Source organism: Mytilus edulis, chromosome 3 (genome assembly GCF_963676685.1).
Source record: "Mytilus edulis chromosome 3, xbMytEdul2.2, whole genome shotgun sequence".
NCBI classification, from domain to species: Eukaryota; Metazoa; Mollusca; class Bivalvia; order Mytilida; family Mytilidae; genus Mytilus; species Mytilus edulis.
The window spans coordinates 23654534-23676383 of record NC_092346.1 but is presented as its reverse complement, the minus strand read 5'-3'; the positions used below and the strand labels follow the sequence as shown (position 1 = coordinate 23676383).

Here is a 21850-nt window from a genome sequence, read left to right as displayed (position 1 = left end):
CATAATAGAAATTATAAGTAGATGTTTAGATTCAGCATATCAAAGAACCCCAAGGATTCAATTTTTGTTGAAATCAAACAAAGTTTAATTTTGGACCCCAATTTGGACCAACTTGAAAACTGGGCCCATAATAAAAAATCTAAGTACATGTTTAGATTCAGCATATCAAAAAAAACCAAGAATTCAGTTTTTGTTGAAATCATACAAAGTTTAATTTTGGACCCCAATTTGGACCAACTTGAAAACTGGGCCAATAATAAAAAAATCTAAGTACATGTTTAGATTCAGCATATCAAAGAACCCCAAGATTTCAATTTTTGTTAAAATCAAACTTAGTTTAATTTTGGACCCTTTGGACCTTAATGTAGACCAATTTGAAAATGGGACCAAAAAATAAGAATCTACATACACAGTTAAGTTCGGCATAACAAAGAACCCCAATTATTCAATTTTTGATGAATTCAAACAAAGTTTAATTTTGGACCCTTTTGGCCCCGTTATTCCTAAACAGTTAGGACAAAAACTCCCAAAATCAATCCCAACCTTATTTTTATGGTCATAAACCTTGTGTTTAAATTTCATAGATTCCTATTTACTTATACTAAAGTTATAGTGCGAAAACCAAGAAAATGCTTATTTGGGCCCTTTTTGGCCCCTAATTCCCAAACTGTTGGGACCAAAACTTCCGCAATCAATTCAAACCTTCCTTTAATGGTCATAAACCTTGTGTTTAAAATTCATAGATTTCTATTCACTTATACTAAAGTTTTAGTGCGAAAACCAAAAGTCTTCAGACTCCCCTGATGACGACTACGGACAACGACGACGCCAACGTGATACCATAACCAATATACGAACAAAAAATTTTCAATTTTTGCGGCCGTATAAAAAGTCCTCATATCTTCTTTTATTGAATTCTTATGATTTCTTTGCTCTAATAGAATTTTAAATTATCTGCCCTTTGCAGATGTCTTTACTAATCATTTAAGTGTAATTTCATGGACAATGAAAATCCCATTTGTCTGTTATCTTCAGAACACTGCTCATTTACAAGCCCCCAAGGAGCAATTTTTGAAGGCCTTGTGCAAATACTTAAGTTCTTTGCACAATCAGTTTCTTTGTTGAATTAATGAGATGAAACATTGAACTCTAATAAAAAAAATTGAGCAAACATAGGAAAAATCATTAAAGGCATGAATTTACATCTCAAAACTTGAGGACTTTTGTGGGATTGTAAGAAAAATTTACTTATACAAGTAAATTTTTGAGAAAACTAGATATCATTGAGATGGGAGCCATCTCTGTGGGCTCCGCTGTGAATAATGTGCATTAAAAAATTGTATCTTTACCATAGGACATGGGTTTGTCAACATAAATCAAAGTTTTTGACCTTGACCTTTGACCTATGAAGTTGTAAATAAATTATGACACACCCTTTGGTGTTGGTTTATAAACATGTCAAGTATAAACTTTGAAATGATAAAGGTTCTCAAGATATAGAGCGGACACGATCTTTACCATAGGACATGGGGTTGTCAACTGAAACCAAAGTTTTTGACCTTGACCTTTGACCTAGGAAGTTGCACATAAATTATGACACACCCTTTGGTGTTGGTTTATATACATGTCAAGTATAAACTTTGAAATGATAACGGTTCTCAAGATATAGAGCGGACACAATCTTTACCATAGGACATGGGGTTGTCAACTGAAACCAAAGTTTTTGACCTTGAACTTTGCCCTAGGCAGTCGTTCATAAATTATGACACACCCTCTGGTGTTGGTTCATATACATGTCAAGTATAAACTTTGAAATCATAACGGTTCTCAAGATATAGAGCGGACACGATCTTCACCACAGGACACAGGGTTGTCAAATGAAACCAAAGTTTTTTGACCTTGACCTTTGACCTAGGAAGTTGTACATACATCATGACACGACCTCTGGTGGTAGTTAATAAACATGTAAAGTATAAAGAATGAAATCATAATTGGTTCTCTAGATATGGAGCGGACACAGTGTTACGGACGGACGGACAGACTGATCACTATAGGGGAACGCCTTTTGCGGGACCCTAATTAAGGGGAGATTATTAAAACTTTATTTATTTAATTATATGTGTATATATTTTTTTACTTCTACAAGTAAATAAAAATAACTTGTACAAGTAGTACCCCTGACTGAAATAGTTGATCATTATTTATATTTATTGAATAAATTTTAATAATAAATTTACTTTATATATAATAAATAAATACCAGGTGCTCCGCAGGTCACAGCGTTATACAGCTGGAGAGGTCGAAGCCCTGAACAGTTGAGGCAAGTATGGACACAACATTCAAGATTGATACAGCTCTGAATTTGGATTGTGATAAAATTTTTGACATAAAATGGGTTTTTCTTACAAATCTATTGTGCTATTAAAGATTGCTTCTTCAAACTTTTCAAAAATTTGAGAAGTTTTGCATTTTTTTTTTAAACTACTACCACCCCCTTTATTTTGCAATTAGTCCAAAACCTGACATATTATAGATCATTAACAAGTAGTGTAAGGGAGGTAAATCTGAACATACCTAACATTGTATGTTAAATGTTTCTGAATAACCTCCCTTACACTGCTTTAAATGTCTTAACTACAAAATGTAGTTTTTTCCTTTTTTTGCTCCCAATTCCAAAACATTTTGAGCCAAAACCCCCCAAAGTCAATACTAACCATCCCATCATGGTATGGAAACTTGTGGTACAATTTCAGAGAGATTCATACACTTAAACACAAGTTATTGTTTGAAAACTAAAAAAATGCTTATTTTGGGCCCCCTGCCTAAACTATTGGGACCATAACCCCCCAAATCAATCCCAACCTTCTTTTAGTGGTATTGAACCTTTTTGATTAAAATTTAAAGAGATCCATTCACTAAAACTTTTAAGTAATTGTCCGGAAATTAAATGCGTCTTCGGGTGACGAGGATTATACGATGCAAAATTCTTTTTGCAGTCGTATAAAAAATAAAAAAAAAATATTTTCAATAGTAGAGTTTTCTTGTTAAAATAAAAATAATCTCAAAACTTAATCGTCACTTTTTTAACGTCACATTTTGTATGTGACTTTTTGTCCTGTGACTGTCTGTCCTACATTCAGCTAAGAACTATGGTTCCGCAGCTAGACTGCAATAACCGTGAAAGGGCATTTTACTTGTTGATATAAAGTTCAGAAAACTTGACCATGGAATATAGATATATTTAGAAACTTTATTAGGTTGCCCCCGATTTGTCTTGAAACCAAACTGCCAGGATTTCCCCAGAAATACAAGAACAACGTAATATCCCAAAAACAAACTGATATATCCCAATAGCAAGATTTTTTATGGTGTTATACTGGTTAAATTAGTTTAACAGCATACAATTATAGGGTTTAAGGCGTTCATAATTACTTTTCTACATTGACTAGAGGTATAGGGGGAGGGTTGAGATCTCATAAAAATGTTTTCAACCCTGCCGCATTTTTGCGCCTGTCCCAAGTCAGGAGCCTTTGGCCTTTGCTAGTCTTGTATTATTTTTAATTTTAGTTTATTGTGTATAATTTGGAGTTAAGTATGGCGTTCATTATCACTGAACTAGTATATATACAAAAATGTATTTCAGTCAGAGCTCAGATATAAACAGGTCGATTTCTGTATTTGACTTAAAGAAGTCAAAGCATGTATTTATCATAAAAACGTGTTTTCAATTTTAGACTTATCTAAGTCAGAAAATACCAGACTTGCTTAGGTCTATTTCTGTTGATGAAAAAACTTAATTTTAATTCGTGGCCAAAGTACACAACCTATTACAGCAAAAAACTGTCTGAGTGTTCACAAGGACTTGAGCTATTTATATTTAATCATCTAATTGAACATCTTTACTAAACACAGATGTTTTACCTCATTAAGTGTGGTTCCAGGTGGTTGAATTGAAAGGTTAATTAACATTATCTCCGATTTTTTAGACTCTCATTCATATTTTTCTTTAGAAGACAAAGCATTGTCTTTCAATGTAGTCATTATTTGATTTAGATGCATGACCCTTTTATAAATATGCGTGGGTCTTGAAGTTAACCAATGTTGGTAACTTATCGACTTGTAGGAGTCGACATTTGCAACTTTTTGATTCTAGTCAAATATTTCTTGCTTAACAATATTTGACTTATTAAAGTTGTATTTTGTCTTGCATTAAAGGGAGACAAATCCTAAAACTTACAAATTTAGACCTCTATGAGTCAAAAGCAGATTCAGACTTATTTATGTCTGAGCTCTGACTGTATTTGTTTAGGGGCCAGCTGAAGGACGCCTCCAGATGCGGGAATTTCTCGCTGCATTGAAGACCTATTGGTGACATTCTGCTGTTGTTTGTTTTATGGTCGGGTTGTTGTCTCTTTGACACATTCCCCATTTCCATTCTCAATTTTAATCTTTTTTGTATGCAAATTCCTTGTTGAAAACAATATGGCAAACATTATACTTTGTAAGGTAGATAACTCGACTTGAAAGCAAAGTACTGCAGTACTGTTGGTTCACTGAGAATTATGTCTTGTTGAAATTTGGCACTCTATTTGTGATCTGGTGCGTTTGTATTACCTAATGGTGATAAGTCTGCAACTGAACTGTGTTGATGTTATTTTATTAATGTTAATGAATGAATTTATGATTGACTCATTGCCATATTACTAAAATTATGTTTGATTCATGTATGTTTCTCTCCGGATATATAAAATAAAAAATATAGAGATTTTCTGAAGATTGTGTGTACTTTTATTAACTAATTTATCAATGCCTTAAACCTTATGATAATTGTATGCAGTTACACTATTTAAGCAGTATAACACCATAAAAAATCTTGTTATCGGGATAACTCTATCAGTTTATTTTTAAATTATCAGAAAGCCGTACTAAAACGGCATAATTATTTGGACAAAATTATCTGAAAGCCGTACTAAAACAGCATAATTATTTGGACTACGGGTGACCCTGAACATTGTCAGAAGAAAATAGTATTTTTTATTGAAAAGTCCCAAGAACTCCGAAAGTAAAGGTCAAAATCATAAGTTCACTAACTAAAAAGAGAATTCAGTGCTTCTTAGACAAAAGAACTTGCTTAAAATAAAAAAATCTGAATTATTTCCTTTTCAAAGAAAATTTGTGTCACTAATTTCGTCTTCAACTACTGCTGAGGAATTTGAAGTAAAATACCATAATACACTTCTTATTTTCTTAGGAAATTTGTTTAAGATAAGATTAAAGTATGTTTCATAAATTTAGATCGTTGTCATTGATTTTTTTCTGCCAGATATATAAATATAGTGCCGTTCGTAATTGCGTCCATATTGGGCTTGCTAGACCCATAAAACATGTAAAACTAGGTCATGAAAATCTTACCAAAGTATCCCAACGTAAATAGAAAATTATGTGTTATCATTCATACATCTTTAATTCTATGGTCCAAACAATTCAAGAAAAGTATTCTACAAAGAAAAAAAATAATTAAAGTTCAAAAATCGTTCGTAATAATAGTGCGGTGACAGAAGTGTACAAAGTCGTCTAGATCGCGAGTTTAATCTCCCCAAATAACACACGACTAAAAATGGTCTAGACAAATATGTCTTTTTTAGTTTTTGCCCTGTCGTCAGAATTTCGTACGGTCACTATTTCCTAAAAAGTCGTTTTAATGACTGGTAGTATATTGGAGAGTTTCGACCCCCCTTTTTCAAAATGAGAAAAATGTGTATGTTTGCTTACATTTAATTGAAATTGTTTTTCCTGAAGCTATTTTTATATGTCAAAATATTCCATTCAGTATTTTATTTGCTTCTAATCTATAAAATTTGCGAAGTTTAGACTATTTAAAATTGAGGTAATTTTAATTGCAAATTCAAACTCAAACTTTAGTTTCCTCTTCATAGTAGTAATAAAAATTATCCCGTAATATTTTAAGCATATAATATTTAATAAAACAAATTAGTGATAAAAATTTCGGAACCAAAATATGAAAAAAAAACCTTAAAAAATCAATGGAAAAAGAATGCAGTAAATATCTTCAATTTTTACACGGAACTCAATCACTTTCCTTCCGTCACATTTTGTGTATTAGTCAATAATTTGCTCTCAAATGATATATGAAATTACTACCTTTTTCGCTATTATATACACATATTTTCAATTAAAGTGCACTGATATACAGTGGCGGATCCAGAACTTTCCCTAAGGGGGGGGGGCCCGCTGACTGACCTAAGAGGGGGCCCGCTCCAGTCATGCTTCAGTGATTCCCTATATAATCAACCAAATTTTTCCCCCCTGGATCCACCTATGATATATGCCACATACTTTGTTTGTATATGTTTATATTCTATGTTTTTTTGTTATAAAACATCAAATATATACTTTGTCAGAAAAGTCTTATTGTAAAAAAATTGACAGATAGTTTCAGTAAATATTCCGTGATTTGTCAAGTCCTTTGCAACTTGCTCCATTAAGTTCAAACAGGAACATATATATTGTTAGATATACTGTTCCCAGGTTCAAAGAAAAGACAAAAGTCGTTACATTTTATGCAGTGCATAATATGCCAAAAAAAAAAAATCGATTGAAATTTTGAGTCAATTTACCAGTTTAGGGAAGTTGATTTTTGTATCTGCATTGCATAAAAGATTGGATGAGGTGAACATCAAGCTGTTTCATGCAATAGCTGTTAATTTGAAGAACTCCGTGCAGGCAGTTTATCATTCATGCTACAAAACTTACACAAGTAAACATATTTGTTCCCCCTTTTAGAGCGAGGAAGCTTCTAGTCTAATATTTAATGACGACATACAATTATCTGACTGTTGTCCCTCAGTTTCGGGTATTTGTACACGTTCTAGAATGCAGTCGTTAAACTGGAGTGCTTGTATATTTTGTTGCAACAAAACATTTTAGAAAGATAGAAAATTACTCAAGTTTGAATCAGATGAGCGTATTAAAAATGTTTTATCCGTGTCAGATAAAGTTAAAGTTGAAATAGTTTCCTGTCCATCTTTTAAACTTCAATAACTCTGTCATTTTGGTTGCATTATAAATTATTTGCTAAAACGTAAAAACAAAATCCAAACCCGTGGAAGCAGATATCTCAAAACACGATACAGTAACTGCTTTTAGTAATTTTATTTTGGCTATTGACAAAGATTTAATGGTCAGTCCTGGCCTCATGACACCGTTACTGGATAAATATAGATCATTTCTTCCGGCTGATTCTAATTAAAATATTCTACATGTAAAATGCAGTCTAAACTAATTTATTTCTATAGAAATTCAGTTGTCAAACAACTTCAACAAGATCAAGGCAAATATAACATAATATTTAGTAGCAAAATAACTATTTAAGATGCCATATAAGCTTCTAGTCAACTGAAAACTGACCTCAAAATTTCAATGTAAACTGTAATAGACACAAATAGCAGACAGATATTTCATTCCGCTGCAAGTTTACTTAGAAAAGACATCAAAACTCTAAAGAAGACTACCCAACTTCGGATGAATTGTCTCTTCCTTCTTAATTCAGCCAATGCCTTCGTATTTATTGCAATTCATTCTATGGTTACTCTGACAATGAAAATGCATACAGCCAAGACTATTCTCAGGAAATGGCACCAGAGAAATTGTGGAAATGCTAAGCAATTGTTGAGGCAATCGTTTTTGTTTTACTCCTTTTCATTTAGGATTGGCTTTACAAATGTACCATGAGTTTGGTTCAAAACACCTTGTTGAAACATTGAATGCCAATGGATTTTATGCTACTTAAAGTAAAGTGCGACGCTATCTAATGTGTTGCCAACCATGAAATTGAGCGAATTCAAGATAGTGTGTATGTCTAGTATAATGTTTCCCCAGCATCTTTGCAGACAAGCATATGGATGTCATAACACCTTCCTAAACCCCCTTTTAGATCTCTTTTAAAATCTTGGATGAATTGATAGGGATGGTTTGAAGCTGGTATTTTTTTAGGAACAAATGTCTTCGGACTTTCTACAATACCTTGTCTGTACTTGTAAAGAAAAACTCGAAATAACGTGTTTGCTTTGAGCAGAACCTTTCATGTGCAACCCTGTGGTCATGAGTGAAATGTGTAGAAATATTAAAACATGTCTTGTGACGGTTGATGAAAATGAAGATGATGGAGATAACGGTTGATTTGGTATAAAGCTTGTTGCACTGGTACATACTGTTCCAGTCCCGAGGTTAGGGGAGTGTTAGCGTGCCCCATTGACCTCAATTTTAAAAAAATGTGACCATATCAAGTTCTGACGACAGGCATATTACTATAGTACACGATTTCCTCTTTCCAATGATATATTATGTAGGTGTGTGTTCGGTAAGGAGATTAAATTCCAAAAAATCTGCCTTCAGTCACCGCACTATAAGTAATTGTGTCCAGTGAGGCTAGGTGCCGAAGTGTCTAAAATTTAAGGATCTGTTAGTCTTGAACTGTTGAATATACCCAGTCTTCCCCTATATTTCATTGCTTTTGTAAGGCTTCAAAGCAAAAAAATATGATAGCATTCTAAGACATCATGATAATTTGGATTAAGGGTCTGTATGTCCTATATATCGTCTGGTTTTCTTGACACTAAATATAAACTTGAAGTCAGACAGGTGAAACGTATGGGTGCAACTATAAGTCATTCTTACATTATTTAAAAGTGCAAAAAGTAATCAGCGTGTGTGAGTAAGCTCTAGTCCATTCCAGCTACACAACATTCGGCGCTAAAACAGTTTGAACAGGAACACGAGATATCTGCAGGGGTACTTGTATTAACCATCCTCTTTAAGTAGGTACATTCGTCCCGAATGTCGTTCGTCCGACGGTAGGTCTTTTCACCACCGAACACCACCGCACACCGCCGAACACCACCAAACACCCCAAAAGTTTATTATTTTGTCTTTTATCGTTATCAATGTGAATTAAATATAATAATTCAACAAATCAGAAGATTAAAAGTCCAAGTATCTACAGAAAACAGAAAGGAAGAGTCTTATAACACCCCATTTATTTTTAACTCCATGACCCTCATGGACACCTCAAATATACTTTTTTCCATTTGTTCTTCTTCCAACTCTTTAAATAAAATAGTTGTATCAATAATAATAAATGAGAAAAATATCAAAATCTTACCAATGAACAGAGATCCAAGATACTTGAACTGATAAGTCGTTTTGCTTCGAGTAGTCGTCATAAAAAATATGTGGAAAGAAAATGTGATTGTAACAAAATGAAATGGGTGTCTTTCAACATGAAGGTACATGAACAAATGTGCCGATGGAATGGATCACATTTTAAGAGACGTTTGAAACTTTCATTGCTGTAAAACGGACGAAGTCTACTAGGTTTTAGCTTCTTTTTTTATAGTCAGACTTCTTCTTTTCTGTATCTTCCTCCTGCTAATGAGGAGCACAACCAAACGGATTTTAAAAATAGTTAACTTATGAGGGTGGTATATATATATTAAATTGGGGTACCTTCATGACGAATAACGGTAAAAGTTCTTGCCAAATGACGTTAACGGTAATTTTTGGTACATGACGATAACATGTACACTTTCTCTAAGACACTAAAAAAATCGACTGGTTTTAACGAATCACGTTAAATTTTGCCCAAAAATGACGGTAACGATAAATATTTGAGACCTCTGACGAAGAACGATAAGGACAGTTTGACGAATCACGGGAAAATTTTAACCAATTTGACGGTAAATCATGGTGCCCAAAATTTGAGCTATACAATCAAATGAATTACAAAATAATACAAGGATTCAATTTTTGTTAAAATCAAACTAAGTTTAATTTTGGACCCTTTGGACCTTCATTTAGACCAATTGGAAAACGGGACCAAAAATTAAGAATCTACATACACAGTTAGCAGGGGCGGATGCAGGAATTTTCGAAAGGGGGGGGTGCTAACCCAGGGCAAAGGGGGGGGGGGGGGTGCAAGGGGGGGGGTGCAAAACATATGTCCCGATACAAATGCATTGATCGGCAAAAATAAAGGGGGGGTGCGCACCCCCGGAACCCCCCCCCCCCCTGGATCCGCCACTGGTTAGATTAAGCATATCAAAGAACCCCAATTATTCAATTTTTGATGAAATCAAACAAAGTTCAATTTTGGACCCTTTGGGCCCCTTATTCCTAAACTGTTGGGACCAAAACTCCCAAAATCAAACACAACCTTCCTTTTATGGTCATAAACCTTGTGTTTAAGTTTCATAGATTTCTATTTACTTATACTTAAGTTATGGTGCGAAAACCAAGAATAATGCTTATTTGGGCCCCTTGTTGGCCCCTAATTCCTAAACTGTTGGGACCTCAACTCCCAAAATCAATCCCAAATCTTCCTTTTGTGGTCTTAAACCTTGTGTTTAAATTTCACTGATTTCTATTTACTTATACTAAAGTTATTGTGCGAAAACCAAGAATAATGCTTATTTGGGCCCTTTTTTGGCCCCTAATTCCTAAAATGTTGGAACCAAAACTCCCAAAATCAATCCCAACCTTCCTTTTGTGGTCATACACCTTGCGTCAAAATTTCATAGATTTCTATTCACTTAAACTAAAGTTATAGTGCGAAAACCAAGAAAATGCTTATTTGGGCCCTTTTTGGCCCCTAATTCCTAAAATTTTGGGACCAAAACTCCCAAAATCAATCCCAAGCTTCATTTTGTGGTCATAAACCTTGTGTCAAAATTTCATCGATTTCTATTCACTTTTACTAAAGTTAGAGTGCGAAAACTAAAAGTATTCGGACGACGACGACGCAAGACGACGACGACGCCAACGTGATAGCAATATACGACAAAAAATTAAAAATTTTGCGGTCGTATAAAAATGATAGTAAATGTATGATACATTTGATCTTCAATTAAAATTTGCAATTAGTTATTTTTGTGTTCGATGGCATACATTTTACCACACTATCAACATTATGTATCATCCTCTATTAAGCGGATCGTATATATATATATATATATAGTCCAGCTGTCATGTTTGATCATGTATAATTTGTGGACTAAACTCACGGCGGTAAGGGGGGGGGGGGGGGGGTGCCAAAAATATGGGTCATAATTTTGCGAGATTTTATATAAAAATGACCCTCCTTTTTAAGGTTCATGTGGACCCTATGGCTAAAATGGCCGTATTTTCACCTCAAAATTTACTCTGAGTACAGACAAACCTGGGCATCTGTAACAAATTTCAGGCATAGCATGCCCTAGATAAATGAATTTTAAGTATGTTTCATGTTTTAGAAAAACAAAAACTTACCAGGATTTTGCCGTGCACTTTTTTTCATAAACTAAGTTGGGAAACAGGTTTGAGAACTTCCCCACAAGTAAAAATTAAAGTGAGCATTTTTACTAGACATGTTACGAAAAGGTATATATTATCAATCTAGAATCGAATGAACTTGTATAACTCTCAGCCCCTTTTTCTAGCACACCCACTTCTGCACGCGTACAACTTTCATGCCTTATGATAGCCAGCAATGATATCACAAAAGCAATTGTCATAATATAAGAATGCTACTTAATGATGTTCTACATGCATATTTAAATTTTATCTATTATCAATGTTTTGACACCGTCCCCAAATTTAAAGTGTAATATACCTTTTCGTAACATGTCTATTGATAATGGACATTACATGGACAATAGATACCTGACAATAATTGGTTATTTTAAACTGTGTACCTGAGTGGACCATATCAAGATCTATCAAGGTAAACTCAACTGTTTGTTAATTTTATCATCTTCTGCAGAGACGAAAAAAAGTGTACCGCAAAATCCAGTTAAAATCCAGTTAAGTTAAGAATTTTCTAAATCATACAATGCATTTGAATTCTATTTATCTAGGGCATGCTATGCCTTAAAGCTTTTCCAGATGCACAAATTTGAGGTGTAAATACGGCCTTTTTAGCCATAGGGTTCACATGAACCTTAATGACATCCTATACAATACAATACAATACAATATTTTTATTTTCCAAATTAAAGGGCCCATTAAGAGCATAACATTAATTACAACATGACATAAACATTACAGAGTGATTAAAGAAACATAAAATAATAATTGAAATTCAAATGCATGAAGAAAGGATCAGTGGTCAAGGGGAGATAATTTTGATATATTTTAGAGTATCTAACTAATTTTCTGATTTTCTTAGTTGCAGGCCTTTATCCAGGTATGCACATAAAATAGATAGAAATCTGCTATCTTCATTAATCATGATCCATGAAAAAAGATCATTTATATTTAAACTATCTAAACTGGGGTATTTTTTTATATAATCAGTGATATCTCTTCTGAGGTTATTGTAAATAGGGCATTCCAGAAGAAAGTGCATTTCATTTTCAATACAATTTGTATTACAATATAAACATATCCTCTCATGTCGAGGTAATATTTCATATTTACCACATACATTGGTAATTCGTTCATGTCTGCCAGTTTCTATTCTTAAACAGTGATTGCTAAGTCTGTATTTTGTTAATAAATGTTTTTGTGGGTGCTTTAAATCTAAATAATTTTCATAGTCAAATGACTTTTTGAATGAAAAATAAGTGTCCAATTTGCCTTGATTCTGTAAATAAAAATCTCGCATTTTCTCCCAATCATTTTGAAAATTTGATTTGAGCTGTTTTTTCAATAAGTTTTTAAATTTATTTTTTCCTAGATTTTTACATATATTTAGGTCAATACCCAATTTTTCACTGTAGAAAATGATATTAGAGAGCCATGAATTATTGGAACTGGTTTGACCTTTACTTTCTATCATTTTTAACTCAGCATAAGCATTTTTCAATAAATCAGATGGAGAATTCTCTAGTCTATGCCAATACATAAACATATGTGTTAGCAAATTTATATAAAGAGGATATCTACCCAATTCAGACAGGACTGCTACATTTGTGCACATCTTTGTAACACCAATAATATACTTACAAAATTTTAAATTTAGCTTCTCAAACTCCCAATCTTTAAATATGTCATAAAGGGACAAATTTTTCCTTTTAGAAGTAATGTTAATAACACCCCAATTTTCACAACCATAAGTTACAATTGGCTGTATACAGTGATCAAATAAATGCAAAAGAGTTTTAATAGGAGGATTAGATGATTTCAAATCTTTATAAAGTTTAAAACTGGCCTTTTGACCTTTTTGGAATAATTGTTTCCTGGCTTCATTAAAGTTTCCAGTATTTTGGATGACTATGCCAAGATATTTGTATTGTTTAACACATTCAATAGAATTATTTCCTACATTAAAATTTTCATTAAGGAGTCTACCACTCCTATTGAATATTATAATCTTGGTTTTCTTCACATTTATTTCCATACACCAATCTTTGCAGAATGTGCACAAAGTATCAAGTCTCTTCTGAAGCCCTTCTTTTGAGTCAGATATTAATACAAGATCATCAGCATAAAGTAGACATGGTATCTTTTCATCATTTAAATTGACATCATCATAATTGTTAGATAATATATCTGGCAAATCATTAATAAACAGTTTAAACAATGTGGGACTCAAAATGTCACCTTGTCGTACACCAACATTATATCTAAAAAAATCAGTTATTTTGTCTTCTACTTTAACACACACTTTGTCGTTACTATACATAGATTTCAAAATGTTATAAAAAATACCATTATTTGTATGCTGTAATAATTTGTATAATATACCAATATGAATAACCTTGTCAAAGGCCTTGCGAAAATCTACAAAACATACATACAATTTACCTTTGCCTCTTTTAACATATTTTTCTATGAGACATTTTAGTACAAAAATGTGATCCGAAGTGCGAGCTTTCTTAGAAAAACCAATTTGAGTTTTGTTTATGATATTATTATCAGATAAAAATTTATCAAGTCTGTTATACAGAATGGTATTGAAAAGTTTGCCAAGACTATTATTGATGGCAATACCTCTGTAATTTTCAGGGTTCTGCGGGTTATCAGATTTGAATATAGGAGTAATGTAGCTCTCAGACCAATTACTGGGATAAATGCCAGATAGAAGAATGGCATTAAAAAGTTTTAGTAAGCAATCTTGCATATAACTCTGTGAAACTTTTAACATTTCATTTGTAATAGTGTCTAGACCTGGACTTTTCCCAGATTTTAATTGCCTCAGGGCTTTTTGGAGTTCACCAGGGGTGATTTTAAAGTCAATCTCACTGAATCCAAAGTTTTTCTTTTCTAATAGTTCAAGTTTACTCTTTATCTCTTTTATCTTGGACTTTATGTGTTCATTTTCAGGAATGGATGACAAGTCAGAGAAATATTTATACCAAATGTCACCATCTATGTTGTTTTTAGTTTCTGAATTATTTTCAAGACGGAGTTGATTGACAAGGTTCCAATAATCCTTTGGATTTTCTGATTCTAGATTGCTTAAACGGTCCAAAATATTTTCTCTAAATTCTCTTTTCTTTTTCCTCCTTAGTTTGGCAAATTGTTTATTAAGTTTAAAAAAAGAGCCACGCACTATCGGATCTTTCGGAAATTTTGACATTAATATAGCTTTATCATTAACATGTTTTTTCAAACTTTTTAAATCTTGGTCAAACCATTTTTTATGATTACATGTTTTTACCCTTTTCTTCTTCTTTTTTAGTGATACTTTGCACACTTTTTCGTATATTGAATGAATACTATATGTGGCATCATTCACATTCTTTTTGTCTAAGATAATTTTGTTATTTAAAAAATATTTTAGCTCATTTTGTATGACAGGATGTGTAAATGATTCCTGGAAATTTTGAATACTTTCTGTGTCCCATTTATACCTCAAAGGAAAGTCTTTCATATGACTTTTATTTTTCTCCAATTGGAAAGATGCTAAAATCTTAAAAGTGATTTTGCAATGGCAATCAGAAAAATTTGCCTTAAAATCTGATACATTAAAATATAAAATTTGCTGGAGTAGGCTTTGAGAAACTAAAGCATAATCAACTACACTGCATCCATTAGGTTTGAAACATGTAAATTTACCCGTGCTATCACCACACATACGCCCATTCAAGATACGTAACTGATTACCTATACAAAATTCTAGCAAGTTTTTCCCTCTGGAATCAGTTATTAAATCTTTACTGACCCTTTCCTCTGTGAAACAGTCTACATCATAATTTTCATCAAATAAAGGAACATGGGAGGTGCTGTCACCATCAATATAGTCTTTTTCTGACCCAGTTCTGGCATTAAGATCCCCTACTAACAGGATGTCCCCCATAGACCCATAACTATCAGTTATATCCTTTTCTATTATCTCCAGTAGGTCTGTTTGGCTTTTGGGAGCATAGTATATCAAGCACAAATATATATCTTTGTTTAAATTGAAAAATTCTCTCTTCAATTTTAGCCATTGGTATTCTGAGGTCCCGTTATTCAAAAAATTTACACCTTTACGAATTTCTTTACGTATGAGAATCCCTAGACCACCAAAATATCTGTTATTTTTAGATTTTGGTCTGCAGAATGGATAGTACAAAAAGTTATCAAATTTCAAATGATTTTCATAACCAACATGGGTCTCAGTTAATAAAACTAAATCATTTTGTGCTAATTCTGATAAAAAATTCTTATCATTTGACTTATCATGATGTTCTGACAGCAACCCCCCAACATTCCAGCTGCATATATTTAGACTAGTTTTCATATTGTATCTTATAATAACGTATATATGTATTTGTATATTTATGTGTACACTACACTAGCCTTTTTTTTTTAAATCTCTTATATCTGTATTTGGTTATACAATATATTTGAATATCTATTACGTTGTATATCTAGATCTATTTTTAGTTGTACACAAAAAATTGAATTTACTCGATGTGTTATGACGTTACGCACGATATTGCGTCCCAATTGGTCACGTCAGAATTTGACGTTTTACGTCTGTAATCGATTATACTTTTTTCGTTTTGGTTGTACTAATTTTTGATCGATATGGATACTTCAAAGTCTTGAAAATGTATGAAATATGTCCTACTGGTAGTTACGCAAGCAAAAATAAACAATACAAAATAGGTATTTGGTTGAGAAAGTAGTGCCTATAGTATATTATATAATGCGTTGGTCACCCATTTAAAGTTAAGAAAAGAGGGAAGGGAGGAAGCAATTCATGTTGCTTAAATAACATAGCTTTTGTATTTTGTGCTTTTATCTTTTATCTTTTTTTAAATGTTGTTGGTTTTTTTTGGGGTTTTTTTTTGGGGGGGGGGAAGGGGTGCGTGTGATAATAATTGAAAAGATTTTAATGAAAAAGACTTCTATTGTTTACAACGGAGTAATTAAATCAAGAAAGAGAATGATTGCGTGAAAAATAATTATATTCATCTGATATGTTTACAAGCTTTGTATAATATCGAGGTGTAACTCCTCAGGCAGTGGCGTAGCTTGCATGTATGCTCAGATGCTCAAGCATCAACATCATTTTGACAAAAAAAAATAAAAAAATAGCAGCAGTTTAACACGGAAGTATCCAAATGTAACTAGGCTGAGGATATGAGGATAACGTCCAGTCATTTTCGAAGCAGTATGCCTGGTCTTTCATTTAGGATAATTTAGTTTGATAGTTGAATCGCAGAATAGTGTTTCAAGTTAACTTTTGTTCGTAAAAATAGTCTGTCATCGGCTAAGGCAAGCGGAGAGGACTGATACGCAGACCCGTGGACATGTTTCATCTGAAATTGAACCTAGTGGAGTGATGGCTTCTCATTTGACTATAGCAACTAACAACTAAAACACCATATCTGATATCGTTTCTTGCGACATTGTAAACGACGTGATAAAAAAATCAATTTGTAATAGATCGTGATAAGTCCTAAGCTTATGAATTCCCGTTTCTATCTAGGTTCAAATACTAATTTTATTTTCATTCAGTAAAGAACAAAGATCCAATGTTCCCCGCCATGCACATTACATGTCATATTTTATCTATCAAAGGGCAAGGAACAAGGGAATAACTAAAAAAAAAACCTTTTATTTCTTTTTCTTTTTTATTTTCAATATCTAAAGAGAAATAAAAGCTTCACAGCAAATGAAATGGGATTTCCATTACAATTGATATTTCAAAGGGTCATTACTGGTTAAAAATAATTGATTACGAATTATTTTCCAAATTGTCAAAGACATTGCTTATGATATGAGTTTCACTTAATCTGACAAGAATTGTACACATGAGAGTGCTAACAAGACTGGACGATCGGACGCCCGGTATTTTTATGTCTCCTGCATGCGTTTAGCTCAGTAATAAAAAAAACCAAGGTTGTAGACACAAATTCATGGAAAGAGAAGTCACTTCAGTTCCTATATTCCGAAGTTCCTAAATTATACAAAAGTGCCGCTGTAATGGGGTCCGTTTAATATGTCAAATAGAAGATTGGATGGGAAACTTTACATCAAATATTTATGAATTGAATGATGGTAGTTTCAAGGAAACAATAACATTTGGTTAAAAATATAAATATATGAATTGGTGGGTATTTTGAATTTAAACAAAAATCTAACTAGTGTCGGATTCTAGGGGAGTACATGTGTTTAAATAAAACATATTTTTCTGCACAAAAAGGTCCAAAACATTTTTCGGCTCGCTCCGCTCGGCAAAACATCCACATCATTTCAACCCTGGCTACGCCACTGTCAGGTACAACAATTTTACTGCCTTCTTCAATTTCAGCACAAATGAACCGTATTTCAGATGAATAGCAAATCGCAGTTCTACGCTTCACAAGTTTGAAAATAAACGGTTGATCTTTTATCCTCTAGTATAAATATAGCCCTTTTACAACTTTAGAATCTTGGTTAAATGAACAACTCCAGTCATCTGAAATATGTTACCTATTTATTGACAAATTACCATATGTTTTTCTTTCTTTTCATTTAAGATAATTATTCATGTTCTATTTGATTATAACTACTATTATATACAGTTCTTATCGTGGTTTCTATGATTCTATCTATTTTCGAAATTTGTGATTTTGTTATTTTGTTTTGTCCTCTGATATGCAAACATGAAATCGAACCGTACTTGTTATTTAAAAACAATGAAATATCGTTCATATATCATTATTATGATAATACGAACTGCTTTCAATTTCGATGGCCAAGGAGGGTGATTGGCCTAATGAGTTCATATAAAGTTATAAAAAGCCTGTGGTGATTTTAAGATACGCTCGTGGCGAGATTTGTTCGACTCCGATCCTAATCGACAGTTATTGCAAATAGTTTAACTTAAGTTCGCCTGGTATCCGGCTTCTCCTACCTATGACGACAGGTCAATAAAATACAACAAATGTCGCTTATACATGTAGCGGTGTTTAACACCAAAAACAAAGAACAAACTTTTAGAAATAATTTGAAAACACATATATGTATAGCGTCCCGAATTGAAAACGTTCAAAACGTAAGAAAATTGTTAAGTGGACAAACTTGCAAGACATTTGATTTGTTAAAAAACGAAGTCATTTCGACTTCACAGCTTATCAAAAAGTATGTTATCGTATTGTGGGGTGAAAGCACAATTACGCAAAAGCACTATTTTGTATGCTACAAATTTCATATTTAATAAAATGACGTTGAAACTGACAGTGTTTTGGTAAAAAGCGTCGAAATTCGACATTGGACTATCTTGCAAGACATTTTCCCGAAGCCAATGCGTTTTTATTTGTAATGCGAGTGCTGTAAAATTCCGGATTTGAAATGGTCTATCTAAGCACTTTTGTAGGAATAATTTATGAAAACAAAATTTTATGTCTTCTGATATTTTAAAAAGCGGTAACTTTTGATAACTTACCATTTACCGAAACCTGACCATGGCGAGGATTATTCATTTTTGAAAAAAAAATCAGCTTTGATCGTTCCATCAACACAAAAAACAGCAATGACTTCATAAATTATATATAACGTTTATCATATATGCGAATTTTCGTGGATTTTAAACTCTTTTTTAGACCACAAAAATTCCCGCAAAAGTTATTTTGCGAATAATTTGTTACGTCTGACACGAATATTTATGACGTTTTGGCAATTTTTGTATCATTATTTGAAACTATTATGAAAAGTTAAAGAATATTTTTTTATATTTTTGGAAACAGTGATACCTGCCTAATCTATGGATATAAATTTTATAAAGCTGAACTATTTAGATTTCATGAAAGAGCTATTTATCAAATTGCTCTGTCGCATTTCAATGCATTGACGCTATAACGAGGGGGGGCAAGGGGTATAACTGTTATGCTGTTATGGGGCAATTTAATTCTTTGTTATCTGTTATTTTGAAAATATATTTGCTGTTAGCTGTTATTGTCTGATTCTTTGTTAGCTGTTATTGGGCTTTTAGTTTTTTTGTTATCTGTTATTGTGATAATGTATTTGCTGTTAACTGTTATTGAAAATTGGAATGTTAGCATTTTTTTTGACAGTCAATATTCGGTATAAATTGAAGATCATTGGCCATTGGGGTCTACCACTACTAATATGTTTGTCCCGTATTCAGAGAAGGATTCCATTAACATAAATCCATCACAGAGGTGAGGTCCAGGACAATTCAAGTATATCTTATGATTATCCTTTGTAATAAATTCCATTTTTTTTTATGAATGTGTATTTAATAGAATTATCTTAATTTTTTGTATGAGAATAATGTTCCTTGTTTTCCGTACGAACATATTAAATTAAAACAATTCTTAATATGACAAAAAGGAAAACATATGGCCAGGAATATCTGACAAGGATCTCAATTAAGGACTAGGTCCTAACAACCACTTAACCTTTTATATAATATGGTACATAGACTCAGCTCTGTGATTCTTTTCAAAGCAAAACCAAATGCATTGTACAATGAAAGTTCCAACCATGAACTTGGGTCCGAAGCTGCACATAACTCATTACAAACAAAGATTTATTTCGTTTCAAGTCATTGTTTCCCTAATAAACTATGTATTCTACTTACTAGTACACTTGGTACAATCAAAAACCTCAGCTGATAAAAAATTGTTCAAATAAGGCCTTTGAAAATAGTGGAATAAATTGCTTTTAGAGTGTCAAAATTCGTTCGAAGTACTTGATAAATTGCATGCTTATAATTGGTGCTTTTGATTTTTCTACCCTATATACCACTCATAGTTTTATTAAGAAAAATTCACACACCTCATTAAATGGTCATTTAGAAAAAGTCAGAATATTCAAACTCTTTTATGTCACTTTTTTTTATTAGCAACAAAGCGAGCTTCAGTCAATATATATAAACAATACACCAACGTTTCATGAGAACTGCTGAAAACATTTTTGTGTTAATGTCTGAAAACTGGAAAATCACCCCTTTTTAATTAATAAAACCCGTTAACTCGGAAACGTAAAATCTAAAATTTATAAAAATTGAAAGTTACCTCATGTTAATAGATATAAACAATTCACCAAAATTCCTTGCTTTGTGAAAGCATTTTTGAGATATTATCAGAAAACTGAAAAAAACACCAATTTTATTGAATAAAAACCCATTACCCAGAAACTTAAAATCTAAAATTTATAAAAAAAAAAAAACCAAAAAGGGAGCTCACGTCAATAGATATAAACAATTTCCCAAAGTTTAATGCAAATGGTTAAAGAGTTTTTGAGTTAATGTCCGACATGTTGACAACAGACGGACAACAGTATACCATAATACGTTCCGTAAACGAGCGTATAAAAAATATTATAATATATTGAGTAGTAATTTAAACACATTCTAGATACATAAATTAATACTAAAAACATAGTCATAAAAAAATGGAATGCATTACAAAGGATTATATCCGTAATAAGAAATACTGATTTGTCAAAGACCGAATTATTTTAATATTTCATTTACTGTTATCTGTTTTTGTCCATTTTAATTCCTTGTTATCTGTTATGAGCCAAATCAATTTGCTGTTTTGCTGTTATTGGGACCCCCCTTGCCCCCCCTCTATAACGTGCTTAACGTCTATATAAAACAAAAATAGTACTAAAAAATGTTTATTGAAATAATCTCTCTACCTGAGGATTATTTAGCTGATATAATATTCAAAATAACAACACAGCTCAGTACAATTTGTTTAAAAAGAAGATATCAATGAGGTTTATACTATAGGTAATTTTAACAGTCTATGGGTATCCTCTACGGCCACGTCCATAGCCACGTCTGCCGCCTACTATATTACTGTATATTGATTTGGGGTATGATCTACATATCATATATAAATATATATAAATATGCTATTGTATATAAGTATAGGTCATCCTTTCTTAAATATTTATATAACTACAGATACTGAATTTCAGTGAATGTTATATTAAAATGGGTACGGTTTTTTTTAGGCAAAAAGGGCACACCCCTACCAAAAAAATATCGAAGTTACCTCCCGTGACTAAACTATAAACAATCAAAGTTGAAACATCATGCAAACATACAAAATACACCTTTCTTTTGTTTCTTCTCCCCGAAACATAACGGGAAAGTACTAACCTATACCGTAAACTGGAAATTGTGAGCACTTTCGTTTCCTGTGAAAATCGCAGCCAATTCTTTAAATCTATAAATAACCGACGGGATTTTTTGTGTTTGTTGTATTTATAGATCTGTGTAATCATCACGCGTAGCTTTAATACATATATTAGTTTAATCTTATTTTATTTAATGAAAGCAAAACGGACCAAACACCACAATTGTGTGAGCATGCATTATATTATATACTTGTAAACACCATGAATATTACTGAAAAAAGGAAAGGGAATGAAGAAAGAACGACACTTGACATCATTTACA

The 21850-nt window shown here is 32.5% G+C and overlaps 1 protein-coding gene across 3 annotated transcripts in view; it reads right to left on the bottom strand.

Annotated features, from left to right (window-relative positions):
- LOC139514228 (TNF receptor-associated factor 3-like) overlaps positions 1-21635 on the bottom strand; it is a 55544-nt gene extending 33909 nt beyond the window's left edge. Inside the window, exon 1 of one of the 3 annotated variants that reach the window (XM_071303094.1) lies at positions 21551-21635. The gene's annotated coding sequence lies outside the window, so the exon portion shown is untranslated. Of the gene's footprint in view, positions 1-8697; positions 8811-21550 lie in introns of those variants that run through there. The other 2 variants (XM_071303092.1, XM_071303093.1) reach the window with 2 other exon arrangements.
- Positions 21636-21850: the final 215 nt, after the last annotated feature.